Below are 19,807 nucleotides of genomic sequence, written 5' to 3'. Positions count from 1 at the left end.
GGAAATCACACACACACATTTTGCAGTACAGTTCTCCAGGCAAGTAATGTGTAAAAAAAAATTCACACGGGGGAAATGCATACATTGGTGAAAGTAACACACAAAATGCATTACTCCTGGGGAAATTGCTTTGCAAAATGTGAATATTAGGAGAAATTGTCATTCTGATGAATGTTCAGGAGGATTTTTTTTTTTTTAGTTCACAAACTGATATGGAGAACCAGACTTAAGGTGGGAAAAATTAGGAACTAAGTGAAACCAAAATTAACAGATTCACCCATCCCTAGCAGAATGGCTTAAAGTCACACACCTCATTAGTTCTTATCTTGAGGGGAAAGTCCTTTTCTCTAGTTTATTTTAAAACCACATGTGGCACAGGCAATCTACAGTCATCATATTTTCTACTTTAATATATAGCACAGCTCTTTAAAACAGAGCTTTGAATTTTATTGGAGCAGCTGCAGTTGTAGAATGTGTTTAACAAAGGGGTGGGCAATCTAAGGCCCGGGGGCCGGATGCGGCCCAATCGCCTTCTCAATCTGACCCGCTGATGGTCCGGGAATCAACATGTTTTTACATGAGTAGAATGTGTCCTTTTATTTAAAATGCATCTCTGGGTTATTTGTGGGGCATAGGAATTCGTTCATTCCCCCCCCCCCCAAAAAAAAAGGCCAGCCCTGAGGGCCTGGTCTGAGGGCCTGGTCTGAGGGATGGTGAACCGGCCCATGGCTGAAAAAAGTTGCTAACCCCTGGTTTAACTCTTTTCCTACTATCCTAATTGCCTCCTAAACTTGCTATTAGTTCATAGGTTCTCTATATCTATCTATCTATCTATCTACCCATCCATCCATAAGTGATACAGCAGAAGGGGCAAAGGTTAAATTGACCCAGTTCTGCTGCTCCAATCAAAGTCCCAGGCCTCATTAATTCATTAATTGTTTCCTTAAAAGAACGATCTGATCACATGACAATAATTTGGCTGTCTTGGTCACAGTTTTAAACTAAGGCGTTCGGTTTCTAAAATAGTTTCATGGTGCTTTGGGTGCCACAATAAAAAAAGACTTCTATCCAGTATTGCACAAGTGGGCTTTCCCTTGCACCCAAATAGTGGTGTAGAATGGGGAGTGCCAGGGGGCGTTGTCCTGGGCATACAATTTGGGGGGGACCAGGTGCCCCCCCCCCCGAGATCCCCGTCATGCCCTGCCTGGCTCTGGCGGTGAGGGCTTCTTCCCCCTCTGTGCCCTGACCCCAGGAGCACCCACCTGGCATCAGCAACGGCTGGGCAAGCGCCTGCCTGATGCCTGTGGGGCACACCCACCCCAGGCACTGGCGAACGGTGCTACACCCAAAACAGCAAAGGGTCCCCCAACCTCTAAGGCTGATTTGGAGATGCTTAAGGGTCTTTGGCAGGAGGGGAGGAAGGACAGGGCAGAAGCAGACATCCACAGATGGATATCTCCCATGAATATTTGGAATAAATAAAAATAGTCAGATCTTGGGCATCAGATGTCATTCCATGGAAAAAGATCTGTTCAGTCATGATTTTTTATCTCTCCTGTTCACTTCAGTGCCCAGCCACCACCGACCCATCAGTTACTAGCCTACTGTGAAATATATCATGGAATTTAGTTAGCCTCAACCTTTGGCTACAGAGTTGCTAGCCCTCAGCAGCAGTGTTTGCTGTTAGAGGGGGAAAGATAATGCCTGCATGTGGGATGCTGTGAAAAGAGTTTATATGATTGTAATAGAAGCAGTAGTTCTCAGAAGTAGTAATAAGCATTAAGTAGTAGTGTAATTCCCAAAACAGTGTGCCATAATAAATATATTAATTAAATAATTAAAGGCTCCTGTGAACCCAATGTACTCATCATCACCTGAAGAAGTTGCCTGCTACTTCTCTGCATGGGTGGGTGGGTGGCTATCCCCATGTATTGGTCTACATTTTAGGAAGGAAGTGAATTCAAATTTGTTATCACATCATAGGTACCTTAATAAGAACACAACAAATAAATGAATTCCTGTGAACTGTGTTTGAAGTAATGGCTTTGGATTAGAGCTGTCAGTAAATTTGGCCTGAACTAAATTTGAGGCAATTTAGGAGGTTCTTGAACCAAATGGCTGAGGGATCATAAAATAGTGAATCCCCCCTCATCTCCAAGATTATTTTGAAGATTGCTGGCCAAGTGAAGCATCTGAGGGTATTTTAAGAAAAGCCGAGAGTTTTGATTGACTAGCAAAACTCTACGGGGTAGGGGGCTTGATCACCGTCTGTGTGTTGTGAGATTGTTTTACACTGCCTCCAGCAAAAGTCAAGGTGAATGGGAAGGTTCCTGCTCAGGGAAAACATCTGAGGAATTGTTTTAAAACAATGATGCCAGTATCTAATCCTCTGTGAAGCTGTGGGAGGAATCCCTGTGAGGTAGTCAGGTCATCTTGTGCCAAATGCCAGTTCTAGCCCACCTGAACAGCTTAATATATTTATATCTATATATGTATATATCCATCTATATCAGCTGCTTGGATTTAAATCTGCATGGCTGTCTCTGGGGTGCTTTTAAAATGGAGCGTGCCTAATGTAGATTGTGTTCAGACACCATATTTGAAAGGATCCAACATCACCAAACTTCCATTGCAACAGATACTTCTGCCCTTAATGAGGCATCTGGTGAAAAGCAGCATTGTAGCAGCTGCAGGTGCTGTGAGCTCAGCCTCCTCCTCCTCCCCTGTCATGCTGCCTAGCACAGCACAGGACAGAGCTTTAAGTCTCATTCGTTTCAATCGTATTTAAGCATGCCTGACTTCCTCTCAATTGTTTCCAGGGCCTCCTGGGTAAATGTAGATCTTTTGATGGCTAGTGCCCTAAGCAAATGGCTTTTGGCAATAAATCACAAAAGCATGAGCTCTGTTTCCCCTCCAGGCTATGTTATGCTATGACTCGCAAGAAGAAATCATTAGCGGCTTTGGTGAGGCATATAGCTATAGTTTGTGATAGGAGAGGGCATTACTCTATGAAGAACACATTTATTATAGTCCTGATAGAGAAAGTACACAGAAGAAAAACTGGAGGAGGACAGGCTAAAGATATACGTTAGACTGAAGATTTTGGGGACCAAGTGGCCATGTGACTACTGGGGGGTGGGGATCAATAGGAAGATTCTTAATGATGAATGAATGAAAAGGAGTGGGAAAGTGCAGCTGCAACACCAGGGAGGCCACTTTGCTAACAGACAAGCGGATGTTGCGGGGGGGGGGGAGGAGAGACACTAAGGATGCTGCAAATCTTTGTTTATTATTTAGGGCATTTCTCTCCTGAGTTTTCAGCTTTAAAAGTTCTCAAGGATACTTATAAAACAAAGTTGCACACAGACACAGAATCCCCTTCAACCTGTGTTGTTTTCTTCAACCACCATCAGGGAGTGGAAGAGGCAAATGGCAACTGGTTCCACAGCATCCCCTGGAGGGGCCTGGACCTTCCCTCTGGTGCCACTGCAGGGAAGCTTGCTGACTTTCCTCTCCCTCCAATGCAGCCAAGTGGAGCAGCTGCAGGTGTTTGGGGCATGGAGGTGCTAAATGGCTCCAGTCAAGTCAATGCAGGAGGTCCTACCTCAGGGGAGCAAGTCTTGCCCCACTCTCTAACACAGTGAGACTAGCCATGATTTCCTGCTCCTAATATGAAAACTGCATATTTACTATCGTGGATGAGTAGCTTGAACAAAATGGTTGAAACAGCATTTCTAGAGCATTCAGCCATCAAGCCGAGCCTTGTTTTCGGTGGGAGGCAAGGTGAAATTAAGAAATGCAGCAAAGCTTCTTGCATTCTAACTGGAGGTGGTTCTGAGATGCTGCCCAGGGCCACTGCATCTGCCTTTGATTGGCTAGGTCCTTGGCCAACTTCAAGTCCAAATAAGGCCACCGGCTTTTGTTCAGTGGACCCCATAATAGGTTTGTTGTTGCTTAGTCATTTAGTCATGTCCGACTCTTCCTGACCCCCTGGACCAGAGCACGCCAGGCACTCCTGTCTTCCACTGCCTCCCGCAGTTTGGTCAAACTCATGTTCATAGCTTCGAGAACACTGTCCAACCATCTTGTCCTCTGTCATCCCCTTCTCCTTGTGCCCTCCATCTTTCCCAACATCAGGATCTTTTCCAGGGAGCCTTCTCTTCTCATGAGGTGGCCAAAGTATTGGAGCCTCACCTTCAGGATCTGTCCTTCCAGTGAGCACTCAGGGCTGATTTCCTTAAGAAGGGATACGTTTGATCTTCTTGCAGTCCATGGGACTCTCAAGAGTCTCCTCCAGCACCAGAATTCAAAAGCATCAATTCTTCAGCAATCGGCCTTCTTTATGGTCCAGCTCTCACTTCCATACATCACTAATAATAGGTTTTGTTTCTGTCAAATGCCTAACAGCCTCAAGCACCAAGCATGCTGAACAGGTAGCATTTTGTATTAAACTTTCAGCAGAAGAAAAGTATCTAGAAAACATTTGCATATGAAAATGTTTATTTACTTTTAAGCATTTAAGCTTCACCATGTGGTCACAGCTTAAAATAATTGAATTATGTAAGCCCTTCCACCACTAAAGGCCTGTACAAAAAGGTCCATCTTGACTTACATTGAAATGTATACAGGGAGGAGGCCAGATGCACCTTGGATGGTGGCTTTTGACAATCTGGGGGAAAACTCAGAAAAGTCCCTCACATGGTGATAGAACTGTGAGCAGGGCTTCCCTGCAGATCTTAACATCCAACAAGTCTATATAGCAGGGGATGCTCCTTCAGATAAATATTTGTGCCTTCAAATGGAGAACATGATGTTCAGTAATAAAAAGGTGATGATGCATATTATAATTCAGATTATTATTATTATTTTTTTTAAAAAACTCACTTTTGCAGTAAGTGTCTTGAATTTGAAAGACACATATGTTGATCCCAGTCTAGTTGTACTTGTAATCAAATCCTTCCCAATCAGAATCACTGCTGTGCATTTCATGTGTGATTGAAAAGTATTGGCTCCAGTACAATCAACTAAAAAGCGTCTTTAAATCAGATTTAAAAAGAGGATTTGGTAAAGAAGAATAAAAATTACATAAGGTATTGCTAAAAAAGAAAAGAAAAAACATTATCAAAGGAATACAATTTACTATTAAAGTGGGACCTACAAGAAGAGGTAAAAGAGGTGATGGTAAAATGGGGTCAAGACATCGGCCACACAATCTATTTGGAACAGTGGGAAAAACTCTGGAGTATAGACATTAGGTTCACCACTTGCTATACTATAAAAGAGAATTAAAAAAAAAAAAATTCAGATGGTACCTAACACCATCCAAGCTTGCTAAAATCTACAAACAGAAGTCCAACCTATGCTGGAAATGTGGAAAACTGGAAGGAACAATGTTTCACATCTGGTGGAACTGCGAAAAAACCAAGGCTTATTGGGGTATGATACATGAAGAACTTTAAAAAATGTTTAAAACATCTATACAAAAGAAACCAAAGGCATACTTACTTGGCCTGTTGGGAAAAGACATACCTCAGAAAATGAAAGGAATTTTCTTATATGCTACAGCAGCCGCCAGGATAATATATGCTAGCAAATGGAAGAGTGAAGTAATACCCACGAAAGAAGAATGGTTAAACAAACTACTAACTGAATTCATAGAAATGGCAGAGCTAACTGCCTATACAAGAAGGCAGACAAACCAAAAACTTAGATCCGAATGGCAATGTTATATAAATAAACACTGTTCAAAACAGAACATGTTGATATGCTTAGACTAAAGGAGTAAAGTGGAAAGGATAGAACTAATTAGGATGCGATAAGGAGATTAAAATTCAACAACATGAAGATTGCAATGAGAGTACTGAAATTAAAAATTAAGGAAGCCGAGGTGTGGTGGAAGGGAGTGACGGGTGGGTGGGACTGCACGAGGGGGAGGATACAGGTTTATATATGTTTATGTCCATGAGTGTGTTTTTTCTGTTGTATTGGAAGGGTATCTTCAAGTTCAAGAAGGACACTGACAAATAGGAATGTGTCCAGAGGAGGGCAACCAAAATGGTCAAAGGCCTGGAAACGATGCCTTATGAGGAACGGCTAAGGGAGCTGGGCATGTTTAGCCTGGAGAAGAGGAGGTTAAGGGGTGATATGATAGCCATGTTCAAATATATAAAAGGATGTCACATAGAGGAGGGAGAAAGGTTGTTTTCTGCTGCTCCAGAGAAGCGGACACGGAGCAATGGATGCAAACTACAAGAAAGAAGATTCCACCTAAACATTAGGAAGAACTTCCTGACAGTAAGAGCTGTTCGACAGTGGAATTTGCTGCCAAGGAGTGTGGTGGAGTCTCCTTCTTTGGAGGTCTTTAAGCAGAGGCTTGACAACCATATGTCAGGAGTGCTCTGGTGGTGTTTCCTGCTTGGCAGGGGGTTGGACTCGATGGCCCTTGTGGTCTCTTCCAACTCTATGATTCTATGATTCTATGATTCTATTCTATCTTACCCTTTCTATGTAGTTTGAAAATTTAATAAAATATTTAAAATTTAAAAAAGATTAAAAAAGAAAAGAAAAGTATGGCTACACGCACCACAGTATGTAACTGGGGAGGCACATCCCATTGAAAGCAATGCAGTAGTAGGGATACACAGCACTGACATTCAGAACTGCATTCTGATCCACATCTCAACATGCTTTACATTGACACAACACATACTGATACTGTAAGTGATATGCACATTGGTGTCCTTACTTAGATCTGAGTATCTCAGGTCTTCACTGGAGATCAGGTCAGCTTATAAAGTGGCTAAATACAAGCAAACAATGTGACAATGATATCAGCTGTGTGTGATCTACAGTCCCTTTAATACTGTCATCCACTTTTATTCCCAACTAGAACTTTTACTGCAATGCTTTTAATTTATAGCATGAAATGTATACCGCTAGCAGTTTCATAGTTCCATATCAATATTTTAGAATTACTCGATGAGAAAGGAATAATTCTTAGAGAATAATAGTTTTGTCAGTGTTCCTGAAAACATTTTGATGTAATAGTCTTTCTTATATGAAGCTGAAATCTTTATGCTTTTAGAAATAATTGATATGTATCAAGGGAAGAACATCCATCAGTAATTCATGGGAAGATTCCGGGGCATATTAACACAATATGGAATAGATAATCCTCTGAGAAACTTTGCTGCAAAAGCAACATGGAGATCTCAGTTACCAGGCCATGGATGAAATGAGATTTGCCTGATTTCCTTTTGCTGGAGGAAGAGGGGCAATGTCCTAAGCCTACTCTCCCACAAATGACCAACCAGTCTGATGGCAAAGCAATATTTGGAAAGGCTCTAGATCAGATCACGACGAAGTCAGCCTGTGAGCATTCAGAAAAAGGTGCTGTATCACAAAGGGGGGGTCCACATGCAAGTATTATTTATCTGTTAATTCATTCCCCACCCCTATAGTAGACTATATTTGAATTTGAATGAAGGGCGGTGTGGCGTTTGCCTCCTAGGATGGGTGAAGGAAAGGCTTAAAATGGGTGTGATGTGATTGGCCAGTGAGAATGCAAGGGGGAGTAAAAGAGTGGGAGGTTTTGAAAAGTGAGTTGAGGTTTGGGAGTTGGGAGTTGAGGCTCGGGTGTCGGAGAAGGAAGAGGGTGAAATAGGCAGTGGGTTGGTCGAGTTGTATTGTGAGAGAGTGAGAGGAATTGTTAGGGAGTTAGATAGATAGTTGGGAATAATTCAGTGGGAAGTTGTTAGGAACTAAGATTTAAGAAACTGACAAGGGGAAAATAAACCGAAACCATACGCTTATTCCTGCACTTAAAAATAAACTTGATTATTTGTTTATGTTAACAACTGTCTGGACTCCGTGTGTCCCCGTGAGAAGCGGGGTGGTGGCAGCGAAGAAAGCAACCGCAGTGGTGGCACAAGGTCAATAGGCCGTGAAACGTCCGGGGGCCCTGTGTGATCGCCACAGGCGGTATGCCAATCTAACAAATAATAATAATATAAGAGGAGCACACTTATTTGGTCACGTAAGCGTGCATGCTTTAGAACCCTAAACTTGTGGGGAATCTACATGACTAAAGCAAACTACTCACTGCAGAATTTGCGCCCAATTCATGGAGGATAACAGGGGATGGGGCTAGCACCCTCATTTTCACCTCTCATGTGTGCATACCCTCCAAGAGTCCCTATTTTCCAGGGACAGTAATGGAATTACAAAAGCCTTCTGATTTGATCCTGGAATGTCCCTCCCCCCCCCCACCAGCGCTGCTGCCACTGAGCTCCGGGAGGAGGAGGAGCCAGCAATTTTCCTGAGCAGCAGTGGTGGGAAGGAAGCATCCCATTGCCTCTCCATGGCCGCCACTCCCGGCCTCCTCCCTTGGGCAGCTCTGGGCAGGAGGAGGAGGAGAGGCTGCCACCGCCGAGGCCCAGCCAGGGCCGTCCTGGGCGGGAAGAAAGGGAGCAGAGTGGAGCACAAGGACTCTGGGTTTTATATATGTATGTTTTGTGCATCTGTGTCTATTCTTTTTGTAAATCTACCAAAATATAAAATTAAATTGGGATTAAGGAGTTTTCTCAGTATATAAAGATAAAAAGCAAAATATAACCAGGTAAGATTGAATAATCACTTTAACGGCATTAATATCAGTAGGTTTGGAAAGTTTTTTTATACCAGAAGGTCTGTTGATTACCGGAGGAAAAACACAGAAGTGGCCTGGGAGATCCCCTTGGACAGCGAATGAATGAATGAATTTATTATTTCAGTCATAGACCAGTTCCAGCAATATCAAGGAAGTCATAAAACATGATAGGGATACATTTGAATTTGCAATTAGGTATAACAGGGACAATACAGATATAGCAAGAGTTAAAAAATATATAAATTAAAACTTAGTCACTAAGATATAACCTAAAATTATCATTTAAGGCCTTAATCATTATAATACCACAGCTTGTTCCCTAAGTTTTATGGCAATTGCACAGAATTTGGCTACCCTTAACATGATCTCAGGATCCTTGTCCTCTACCAGGGATTTTAGACATTGAAGTTCGGATTCATTTGGAGATTTTTTGCTTAACAGGGGTAATAAATACCGAGCGTATATCCCCGTAGAAACGGCAGTGTAACAAGGCATGAAAGACAGTTTCCACCTCCATCAAGCCACAGGGCAGACTCGTTCCGCGTATGGTTTACCCTCAAATCCACCCTGCAATAAGGCAGATGGCAGCACGTTGAATCTAGCAAGGCTAAATGACCGTCTGTATTTAGGTATTTGTAATTTTGACAAATAATTGGCTCGGGTAAATCCCCTCCCATTATCTTTTATTGCTGGGTGTTCCTTGGACAGTGAGTTCCTGTTCACACATCTCAAACAAGTTTGCTTCCAAGGAGAGAACAGCTGACGTCGCCTTCTTATTTGGTGTGTGGATTAAAGCACACATGAATTAATGTTCTGCTTTATAACAGCTTTGTTATAAAAAGAGTCTATATTGTACAGCCTAGATTTTTCCACACCATTGTGGAAAGTTGCACATCTCATTTGTGCAGTTAAACAGATTTAGATCTATGTCATTCATTTGGAATACTGAATTATGGTCATTATTTTTATATCCATTCACTGGTTGTGAATATTAAATATTTTGGACTAACCACTAGATAGATGGGTTTTGTTTAGTACAATGCTTCCTTCTGATTCTTCATTTTAACCACTGTTATCAAATGAAACAATGTTGTCATATCCATTTACCTGAATGCGGCTCAAGCGGACTTGACTCGCAGAGCTGGAATCCATGATCTGCACTTGTTTCTTCTGTCTTCCATCCAGATGAACAGACAATTACACAATTTTATAATTTAGTGTATTTCACAAGCTTCCAATTATAGCCATAGTAGATCATTAATCTTATTCAGAATCATTTACCAGTGATAGCTGCCTCATCTCCCAAGCCTACTCTTAATTTGTATACTGTAATTCATTTAAATATATGCACATTTTAAAAATGGCTAATTGTCTTTCCCTGAAGCTATATTAAATAAAAAAAGCTTAGGTGTAAGAATCAATTCAAGGGGAGTATAAGCTATTTCACAATTTGAGGGCATGGTGTCTGTGTGTGCGCGCACGCACACACGCACACTTGTAATAGTAAAAAAATGCATTTTCAAAAATTCATAATTTAAAGTCAGCTTGCAGACTTGTTTATTTCTGGAGAATAAACTCTGAGTGATGTGGTCTTGGAAATCAATAAAGGCATCCGCTTGAAGTTATATATCTGATTTATGTTGGTCTCCTCATATACTGTCCAGGGGAAAGAAATTGCCATTTAAGCATATTGCCATTAAGATATAGTGTCTGAAGCATGCATGATTAGGTAATTGCTATCAATCATCCACTCCATGCTTGTGGCAAGAAGAGAAAATGGAGCCATGTCCAAATACAATAAAAAGGGATAAATCTTGGTATTGCATTTAAAGCTTGCATCGGTTCCTTTTGATATGTCAGAACAAAATTCCTTTGTTCTGTCTCCTCTGCCACCAGTCATTTTAGATCATTTGCACACAGTGCTTATGGCAGCACCTCATAAGTTTTTAGGAGATGCTTAAAGAAATGGCTCCTTTATGTCACTCCCTTCTCAGTGTTTATACATATAAAAGGGCATCTTGTGTGCTAGAATTTCACAGTACTTGTTGAGGAGCCGGTCCTGTGTCTCACGGCTCAAGCATAGGAATTGTTTTGCAGCATCAGATCTCAACAAGGCCACAGGAAGCATGGGGGGGCCCCCTCAAAATACATCTTTGCTGGGGGTGGGAGGCCAGTTTCAGCAAGGACTGAAAGATCACTCTTGGATAAATACAAGGTTATTTAAAACAACAACACAGAATCAAAAGCACTTGTCATTTGTTCAAATCCTCTTTATAACTGTACATTAGCAACCTATGAGCTCCGTTTTTTAACTAGTCAGATGAACATTGGTCCACTTAGTCAAGTGCAATCTCTCCAGGGTCTTTCCCAGATGGCCTTCACTCTCTTTCCTGGATAAAGAGGTAAGTTTAGTTGGCACTGAAATCCAGGCAATGTAGGTGCCAGCTGGATTTCAAGAGGGAGATTCCACAAAGGCCCTTTCACAAGACCCATTTGGTGATGGAAACATTCATTTTTTGTAATTTGGGTAAAGACTAAAAGAGAATTCCCTGGCTGCTTAGATCCATATTTGGGGGAAATACTCCTTGGTACTTGGTACTCCCAGCAGGGATTTAAAATCACAAAACATGCAGTAATGGAAATATAAGTTATTAGACCTTTAAAATCTCTCATTCTAAATTCTTTCCAAAATTTCCCACTTCCTTTAGCATAGAAAGAGACTACACATTTGGTAAGTTAAAAATGGTTTACTTACAAACTCCTCAAAGGTCAGATTCATGTGATTTTCCGTGCAGGAAGAAAAGACAGGCAATACAACTTAGTTTCAAAACTGGTAAGTGTTTCTGCATTATTTGTTTAGAAACACAAAGATGGCTTGTTAAAGCCACATGATCTGGGCTTGGAGCAACCATCCCTGGCATCCTTACTGGTTGGTTCACATGTTGGAAAGGAAAAAAAGAAAGGAAAGTGGGGGAATAAAGAGTTTGATAGCTAGCTAAGCCTGGCAGGACAGCTTACTCTATAGTCGTAAGCCAGGCACATGCAAACTCGGCCCTCCAGATGTTTTGGGACTACAACTCTGATCACCCCAGTTAACAGGACCAGTGGTCAGGGATGATGGGAATTGTAGTCTCAAAACATCTGGAGGGCCGAGTTTGCCTATGCCTGGCTTAACCCCTTGAGGTTGATACATCCCAAAGAAAAACAAGTAGGACATTTCCAGAAGAACTTACAGCCTGAGAAGGTTGATATAGGGAGAGTAACTGAGCCTTGAGTAGTTCGGGATTTTAAGGGTCCATCTTAAAACCTTGGTAGCATACAGGCAGGTCTAAGTGGACAGCTGTTGAAAACAGTACAGAACCAGAGTTGGGCAGGACTACATGTACTCCTGTGGAATAATAATGTGTGCTCTGAAATACTAGGAAAGTGCAACTGCTCCTCCCCAAATCACAGAATCACAGAACTGTAGAGTTGGAAGGGACCCTGAGGATCATCTAGTCCAACCCCCTGCAATGCAGGAATATGCAGCTGGTCCATACAGGGATTGAACCTGCAACCTTGGCGTTATCAGCACCATGGTCTAACCAACTGAGCTGTCCAGGCTCATCAAAAGAGGCATCAAATGGTGCCTCTTACTAAGGCACATCTGGATCCAGCACATCTGGATTCTAATTCCTCTGCTTGTGAATTGTCCCCAACATGAGACACTTGTGTTAACCCAAGAAAGTAAAAAGTAACACAAAAATATTAGCATCCCCCATTTTTCCAAACTCTTCCATCATTCTTCAGATACAAATGTGGTTTAGGGGACATGTGTGTCCTGACACCACCTCTTTACTAATGCAAGCCAGAGAGATGCAAAACTGCAATATTAAATTTCACTCATCTTAACGGCATTCTTTTCATTACCTGCAGGATTCTGACAGAAGTAGCTGAAGTGGACCTTCTACATTCACCTCAGATTTCCTGCAAGATGGAATTTTGTGACAACTCTGTCACTAACCTGCTTGCTGTCACAATCTCTTGAATGGTTATCTATCACATATATCAGCTGTTAAGATAGCAGGACACTCGAGCTGTGGTGCTGACGATCAGATTGCCTCAGATTGGATCTGAAGCAAACCTGACCCACATATTTCTGACTTTACAGAGACATCCTTAGAATTTTGCAATTTGTAGAAAACGATAGATAAAGGCAGAAAAATGATGGAAGAATAGTGGCAACGGAGAACTCGATGGGTATGGTATGTTTAGCTTGGATAAGAGGAGACTGAGAGGAGATATGATAGCCATCTTCAAAAATCTAGAGGGCTGTCACATGGAGGTTGGAGCAAGCTTGTTTTCCTCACTCCAGAGGGTAGGATCTGAACCAATGGCTTCAAGTTGCAAGAAAGAAGAGTCTTAACTCAGGAAGAACTTTCTGATATTGACAAGCTGGAAGATGTGCCAAAGAGGGCAACCAAGAAGATCAAGGGTCTGGAAAACCAGCCTTATGCAGGATGGTTGAGCGAGCAGGCTATGTTTAGGCTGGAGAAGAGGAGCCTGAGAGAAGATATGATAGCCATCTCCAAATATCTGAAGGGCTGTCACATGGAAGATGGAGCAAGGTTGTTTTCGCCTGCTCTGGAGGGTAGGACACAAACCAATGGCTTCAAATTACAAGAATAGAGATTCAGACTCAACATCAGGAGGAACTTTTGGACAGTGAGAGCTGTTCAACAGTGGAATGGACTTCCTTGGAAGGTGGTGGACTCTCCTTCCTTGGAGGTTTTTAAACAGAGGTTGGATGGCCATTACTCATGGATGCTTTAGTTGAGATACCTACATTGCAGGGAGTTGGACTAGATGACCCTTGGGGTCCCTTCCAACTCTACAGTTCTATTATTCTAAGTGTGGGTGATGCCACACTGCAACTGTTGCTTTGTCTTGCCACACACTGACTTTTTTGTCTCCAGCTCTCCACAATCACCAGCAGGGTCTTCTCTCAGTTCTTTTACCTGAGATTCCAGAGGTGCCAGGGAGTGAACCTCTCCAGAGGTGCTCGCATGTGCTGCTGAGACTCTCATTCCACTCTCTTATAACTAGTTTGAGAGAGAAAATGAAAGTGATTTCTTAAAAATATGGTCTTTTTATCATTCATTTTGAATTGGTTGATAGGCCACCCAGAAAATACAAGGCCATATTTCTTTAATAAATTGGGGGGACGAGAGTAGTCTAGTCATTATTTATTCATGCAAGTATTTATATACTGCTTTTAATCACAAAACAGTTTACAAAAAAAAAATCAGGTTGAATAATGCAATATATAAGATAACAAATAAAACATTAAAATCTATAAAATGAGACAGCATAATAATTCCATAAATCAGAGCAGGCCAGCCAGATTTTACCATAACTCTCATTGAATAAAAATGCCTTAAAGAAGTGTAACAAGGATGTGGGAAAGAAAGGCCCATGGCTGTGGTGCTGCTATGGAAAAGGTGCCCTTTCATCTCCCCATAGTGAGCAACGTTTGCTTGAAGGCAAGAAGGCGGCCTCCCCCAATTTCAGAGTCCAGGCAAAGGTACTCTGTCAGATGCCCAGGTATCTGTGTATTCAGGGTTTATGCTTTACCACCAGCACCTTAACTTGTGCCTGATTATTACAATGAAGATCCTTTACGGCAATTTTATAAGTGTGCACTGAAATGCCAGTCAGCACTTTTGTGGCAGCACTAGTAAAGTGGGGACGCTATTGGAGCTTGCAAAACTCTGGCCAGGAATAGGCACAACTGGGAAAATGTAACTGTAAACTAAAGTTCCATGCCACAGGAATACCCCCAACCTGTCCAGAGAAGGCTGAACACCAGTTTCCCAGACGCAAGATCCGCTCACCAACAGTGCTTCTGTCCTGTTGGGATTCAGTTTACTGGCTCTCTTCCAATCCGTTACTGCCTCCAAGCACTGGTTCAGCAATGACACAGCTACATCTGACTCAGATGGTACGGAGAGGTTGAACGAGGTGTCCTCTGCCTATTGAGGACACTGAGCCCCAGACCTCTTGACAACTGTATCCAGCGGCCATGTCTTTATGGGGCAGGCAGGGAAGACTCACTAATAAATAAAAAATGTTCATGCTCTGTTGCCTGGTGGAAAAAAATGGTTGTAGGTTTTGATTCCTATATCCCTATTATTTTAAGCTGCATTTGCATCTGGTGTGCATGTTCCCCCCACAGATACACCACCGAGAGGTCTGTACATAATGGAAGTTGCTCCTTCCTTGTTCTCTCCCACACCACAAAGAGGGAGTTCTAAGGTAAAGCAATTTTAGTGTTATCCATTCCTTTACACAGGAGGAATTGATGATCTGCTCTTTCACCTGTTTCTCTTCTTTGTGACAAATTGATCTGATAAACCAGAAAATTAAACTGTGTCTGGAGGAGCCAGACTAAATTCTGTACAAATACAAGGAGAGAGTGGATAAGTATTTCTAGGTAGCAGATGGGCTTTTTTGATGAAACTTTAAAAATTCACAGCAACTAATAGTACTGTACACACACCAGCCCCATGAGATAAAGGGGAATAAAGAAATAGTTGAGATATTATTACTGGGCTGGAAACTTAGTTCTATTTCTTCTGGAAATAGAAGGGACTCTGATCTAGCAGAGGCTATGAATGGAAGCGAGTTGTTTTTGCCCATTCTTCAATCCACTGGCATTCTCCCACAACATGTTTCCCCTGTTTCAGAGTGTTCTCCAAACTGCAGAGTACATTTTCCGATGATGTGGGGCATGGGTGGGAAATATGTGGCCCTCCATATGTCATTGGACTCCATCTCCAGCATGGTCATTGGTCAAGAATGATGGGAGCTATAGTCCAGCACCATCTGGAAGGCCACAAGTCCCCCACACAGACTGGTGGAGGGGTCTGTGTCTCCCCCAGCATCTATTTCTGGGATCTGAGAGTGCCTTGTTTTGTGAGTGGAATGCTGCTCACAGATCTCAGTGTCCAACTTGATGGTGATGATTTAAATAATCTGGCAGCATTTCTCCATTTGATACACGCCATATATTTTGAACCATAACTCCCATCTTTCCTTCCCCGTGCTGGCTGGGGCTGATGGGAGATCTAGTCCAAAACATCTAGAGGACATCAGGATGGGGAAGCCTAGTTTAAGAGTACAAAAGGAGATACCAAGTTGACAATGGCAGCTGGAACAAAAGTTATCATAACCACAATAATGGATTCCAATTGGTGTGAGCTGAATTCCCATCAAACGCAGCTTACATGGAAATTTCTTAACTTATTTCTGTACACAGGAAGAGTGGTGGAAAGAAACTAAGCAGCTGGCTGATAAACATATGAATGGGCCCTGTATTGTACACCAAAACCCTGGAATAAGGTACACTCCAAATGGCCCCAATGTAAAGCCTCTGCTGGGCGTAACAGACCCCTACTCCCTTCTTAGTAGAACTGAGATTATTAGCCATTCCCTTTCAAATAAAAGTAACATATTTTGGCATGATGACAACTGACAATACACTGCCCTGTGATCTTTGGCTAAAGGACAGTATATAAATTTAATACAGGAGAAGAAGAAGAAGAAGAAGAAGAAGAAGAAGAAGAAGAAGAAGAAGAAGAAGAAGAAATTAATCCCACAGGTAAAAAAATATCCAGTGAAATAGGAAGTAGCATTATCTCTTAGCTTAATGCTAACAAACCTTGTTAGCTCATCATACCCGATTCCCAATACAGCTTTATTATATGATTATATGCAACACCTTTTACCAGATCTCTCCATAGCTGTGATTTTTTAGGTAAGACAACAATAATTGGACACATTAGTCCAGAATGCAGTAGTATTCTGTGAAGTGCTGTTCTATATTTGTATCATTTCATTTTCCCTGTTTTTTAATTCCAGAGTTTTGTCACAAATTGTTTTCACCATTTCTACATTTGAGAGAAATGAGATTAATGAGTTATCCAGTATATCTTAATGATGGCCACAAATTCGGAAAGCACGGAGGCTGGAACTGGTCAAATAAGCACCCAGCAAATATGTATACATTTCCCAGAATTTGCTTGCAAAATGCTGAAAGAGGAGAATGCTCTCCCCAAACCACACAGTTTTTAGAAAATAAGTTTCATGAATATGCATAAATAAATGGACTTGTACTGTGTGCAGGAGAGCAAACTCAAACTTCATCTTGGAGGGGTCTGCAGTTGCCGTTGTGGTGAACAAGTCAGTATGGAAAACAATACATGGCTCATTTAGTTACCCTTCCCCTATTTAACTCCACTGGTGCTATTTCTAAATGACTATCACAATGTTCTATAACAATGAAATTTCTGCTTAATTATTGTGCATTTTATACATAATCAACTATCTTCTTACCTTGATCTTGCTAGCAAATAATTGATGTAACTAAGACATATGTGACCATGGTCAGGTCCACCTTCTTGCTGCTCTTTATTTTATTTTATTATTTTGTGTTTTCATGTTTTTAAAATAAAATGTGCTCCATTTCATAGGAAGGGTGGGATATAAAGCTATCAAATAAAGAAATAAAGAAATAGATGCACTAGAGCACCAGTCTAAGCCACATAAAACCACTCTTGGTCACTGTAGCCATCTGCCCATGCAGGAGAAAAGCTGGGACCAGAAGCACTTCCCAACTGAGGGCAACTAGACGTTACTTGAATGGTTTGGTTAGCAACCATGCCAGGGGATTTTCCATGTGTGCAGGCACATGTACTGTCAGGAGCAGGTGTCAGAAGCAGGTCAGCAATAAATTACACGCCTCAGTGAAGTTAACCCTTTGGTCAAGGAAACAAGGTCAGCTCAGGAAACCAGGCCAAGCAAGCACAGCAACTCATCCTGGTAGATCTTGCCCGTGACCCAGTTTGGGGAACTTCCCATAGTTGCCTGTCTCCTCCTCCGGGTCCTTCCCTCCGGGTTCTGTGAGACGGGGGGGGGGGGGAGATTTGGTTGCTGCAGGAAGGGGAGACATCCTGCCTTCTTCACCAACAATAAGGGAAAAACACACAAATGGGCAAATTGCTGGGAGTTTGTCAGGATCATTGTTGGGGAGGTAGAGTCAAACTTTACCTCTCCACACACTGCGGTTCCAGTGAAAATCACCCTGCCACAGTTACTTACTAGGCAATTAAACTAACGTTTAGTTTGGTCCTGGAAAACAACTGATTCTCTAGGTAGAGTGCAATGTTATCCAAAACAGATTAAAGCCCCCATTCCTGTGTGAACAGTTTAACTGATGAATCCTACTGATTAGGAGTCCTCCTGCCAATATCCAGTCCAAGTTAAACGTTCGTTATTTACCTCTTTCCATTGAGAACACTGACAGTGTCTACTCTTTTAGCCAGTTCTTAATTTTCATCAGAGGATCTATCCTCTCATCTTTAGTTGCTAAGCTTCATCTGGAGCCTTTCTGAGGAAATTCATCAAAAGCTTGTTGGAAATCCAAATGCAAGCATGTTCTCCGGATCATCACTCTGTACATACTTACTGAATACCTCAAAGGAGTCTAATAGGTTTGAGACAGGACTTTTCTTTGCAGAGTGCCTTTGTGAATAATTGGCTGTGCCGATCAGTTACCCTCTTCCAGTTTAAAATGAACAGCCATCTTTGAAAACACTTTGATCTAGAAAAGAGTCAAAATAATTTTACCACAAAGATAAAAGTGAACAAACACTCATCTGTGACATTAACATATGGAAATAAGAGAACATGGAAAACAAGACACACTGCTTAGTGCATGTTAATGATCTGGTGTATTCAAACTGCCAGGCTGTCTATCTTCTTCCTTTTAAAAAAACAACAACAAAAACTTGAGAATGCTTCGCTTTAGGTAGAACTCTATGATGAAACAAGATGGAAACAAGTCCTTGTAATGCCTTGTTCAGGACCAAGATTGTCCTCTATCAGAGAAGAGCCCTGTATAAATGGAGGATTGCATGGACTGGGTTCAGGAACCATCTCGAGAGAGATCTTGCCAGTAGGGGCTGCAACATAGAGGGCTGCCATGCTCCACAGCAGTGCCTCTCACTAAGCAATGCTATATCATGACAACATCCTTCCATTGTGTTATAGAGGGGAGAGATGGGGATTGTTATATCTCTTAGTAACGCTTAGATACTTTGCAGCAACTGCTACCCATTCTTTGTTAGACAGACATGTTGCTGGCCAGCCTGCTTGCTTTGCTCTGGCCAGGACAAGACTAACCAGGGTCCAATTGTTGATTTTAAGGCTATTACTATCCAGTAATGCTTTTTTCTCCTTTCTGTACCTGTTTCATGGACAACCAGCCCTTCCAGCCTTCCCCCCCCCCGCCCCCCGCCCCCCACTTCCCATTTCATTCTATCCTGTGTAGCAGACCGCAAACTGGTCCAAAACTGCATATTAATGCATCAAGGACATATTCACAAATGTGCAAAGCTGAAATTCTGGGATGGGAAAATGTATATAAATATGAAATCCATGAAGATTGGTACTAGCACAATTGGAGATGAATGTGAATTGAAATATAACTGTGTTAGTTTGTACATAATCTGAGGCAAGAGGCAAAGTGTGTGGGAGTACATAAAAGGGAATGGCAGGCAGCGGGATCCTGGCAAATGCAAGCCTGAATAACAGAGAGATTGAGAGGGAAGGGAATGAAATATAAGGAGGTCTGGGAGAAGCCTGCCAGAACTGAGCAAGTTTAAGCACTGCCCTGATTAAAGAGTGAAAGATAATTGTGAAAAGATAATCCATGTGCTCTGCCTTCAAGTGACTCCGTGAGGCCCTGGTGTGGCAAGCCCTGCAGACGGGGACTCTGACTGGAAATGAGGGTGGAATCATATGCATATGAACATTTATGGATAAGAACAGAAATCTCCTGTTCTTAGCAAGATGGCATGCAACAGTCTCCTTCCCAATGACTAAATATAAATTAGTGTTTCTTTCTAGGTCACTAACACTGATGTCTCCTAATCAGAGATAGAAAAAGACAGAAACAAAGACCCAGTGCATAAAGAAGTTTTGATATGACAGGTTTAATTAACTAACACAAATATTATAATTTATTAGCACTTTTTAATAACTTGACCTTCAGTTGCTCCTTAGAGAAAATACACAGTAAAGACAAAGACATTCTTAAAACTGACAGTCATAGATAAAACA

This window comes from Podarcis tiliguerta (assembly GCF_965153285.1).
Source record: "Podarcis tiliguerta genome assembly, chromosome: 4".
NCBI lineage: Eukaryota > Metazoa > Chordata > Lepidosauria > Squamata > Lacertidae > Podarcis > Podarcis tiliguerta.
This window is presented reverse-complemented; position numbering follows the sequence as displayed.